We start from the raw sequence: 2430 nt of genomic DNA on the forward strand, positions 1-2430 counted from the left end.
TACGGAAGTGAAAAGACTGAGTCGACGCTATTAAGCGCGGGTAATCCGACGGCGTGATAAATTCCAGCGTAGCGAAAGAAAAAGACAAGAAATAGACGTAAAATTCGGCCGGAAACAAAAAGAAACACATTCAAAACTAGTCGGCGCGATGGTACAATAACGGACGGGGCTCGGTACGACACGAGTACCGAGGTCTAGCGACAAGTATAACCGAGGAAGTCAATCGTAAGTTTACGCGTCGGACACTCGTATGGAAACAAAACCGATAGAAAATTGACTTACACCGATACGCAATGAAATCGCGCGCAATATCACAATACAGCGCGACGCGCGGCACTCGTGATTCCGAGTACTCACACACTTACTCTAACGCTCGCGCGCTCAGGCGCGAGGGCTTTGCGGCGAACTCGCGACGACGATCTCCGGGTGGCTCGATACGCGACTCACGACACTCCCGATCGCTCACGGCAGATCCGATGAGAACCCTCGCACTTGAGGACGGACGCCGGTACGCCAAATCAAAGAGCAACTACGAGATACGCGTCGCCAAAGGGGCGCACGCGACGAAACTCTAACACTAAAATGGCGTTCACGTCCGCAGAGGGCGAGCAAGATCCTCGATCAGCCCGTGGCTTTACACGCGATAAAGAGGGTCACCTCACCGGCACGGTCTCAATCTCAGCCTCCTGGGTAGCAGGTCCGACAGCGGCTCGTTCCTCCTCGCTCTCGCCAACGCACTCTCTCGCTCTCTCTCTCTTTCGCTATATCGATCGCTCCGCTTGACCGCACGCTCGCCTCGGTCGTTCGCACGCAAAAGCGGCGTAGATCGCGCTCAATTCGCGATCGATGCCTGCACCCCCAGCCCGGGGGTGCGCAACACAGCGGCGCAGTCGTCCGCGACCAATCACGGCACCGCGGGGGTCCTGCCGTGGCATGGGCGCGATCAGGTGATTCTGCATGCGGGCGCCTCGCGCCCGCGCGAGGTCGCCCTATATCCAGGATGTGGCGGCGTGGAATCAGATGGGCGCGTCCTTCGCCCTTGAATTCCGGGACGAGTTGGCTATCTCGCCCCGGCAGCTCTCGGCGATGTCCCCGAGCCCTGGGGAAATCGCCGGCCGTATCGCCCTTCGCGGGCCTCAGCCACAGCGCCTTCCCGGTCGCGCCCCTGGCGGCTCTGCTATCCTTGCGCGCGTTCACGCGCTCTGTCACCTGTCCGCCGCGTGCCCGGTGCGTGTCCCCTTTGCTCCGGCGCCAGGTCGCCCGTACTCCAACTCCCTTTTGCTGTCGATGACCTTGGGTCCTCTCCGCTGACGCTCCGTTGGTTCGGTGAGGTGCCGCGATACATAGAAGAGGTTCAACGAAAATTACTACAAAGCACGCGTTTAAATTCGGGCCTCCCGGAGATCTCGGTCTCGCTCTCACGACGCGGCTGTCGGTCCGGCAAAAAGGGGGCGCGAACCCGCGCTTTGTGACGGCGGCAGGACGCTGCTCCGCTGCAGCGGACTACGGCGTCACAATATATATTACAATTAATAGACTTTAGGTAGAATTAAGAAGATATTGAGGTCAGTTATTAAATGGAATTATAGATAATTAAGTATATAATCATTTTTAATAAGATTTGCAATTTGTTAGTATTCAAAGTCGAATAAAGTAAATCGAGTTCAAATTATCATCACAAATACAGAATTTAATTTGAAGAGTTTTAAAAGATTTTATAATTAGATTGTATAATTAGTTCGTTATCAAAATTGTATTTTTTATAGACTGTTGCATTATTTACACATTTTCATATAATATTATGAAAAAAAATAGCAAATCTAATTCAACTTTGAATAAATCCAATTGTAGTATAATTGGACATTTTATATACCTACATTTTAATTGATAAATATGTACATTCTCAATAAACTAATCTTTTTTTACCTTTTTAATGAATTGCCGATGATCTACCAGGATCGTAGTACTGATTCATATTAAATATATAAACTGACTTCCATGATTATTTTAAAAAAATTATACGCAAATTATAAACTGCCTATATCATTGAATCGCTGTAATTTCTCTGGGAATACATCTTTGAAGAGAACCGGATCTGCGCGAAATTCAACCGATTCCAATGGCATAGTTCCATAAATAGAAGAGAATTTATTTATACACTGTGTACGTTCCACCATGTGCGTCAAATCCGCGGATAGCATTTCAGTATTGGTACACTCGGAATTTCTTCTTTGGTGTCACCTATAAGATTTTATACGATTTTCACGAAATATCAATAAATTGGTTGAAAATCTTGCTTACCTTAACGGGGCTTTTCCAGTAATATTCGCTACCAGAAAATTCATTGCGATGTCCTCGCAATTCATGTGCTCATCGACCCATTCTTTATGTCACCAGGCATCGCTGTAGTGTACATGTAATTCCAATACT

Source organism: Wasmannia auropunctata, unplaced genomic scaffold, assembly GCF_000956235.1.
Source record: "Wasmannia auropunctata unplaced genomic scaffold, wasmannia.A_1.0 LD336054.1, whole genome shotgun sequence".
Taxonomy (NCBI): Eukaryota; Metazoa; Arthropoda; class Insecta; order Hymenoptera; family Formicidae; genus Wasmannia; species Wasmannia auropunctata.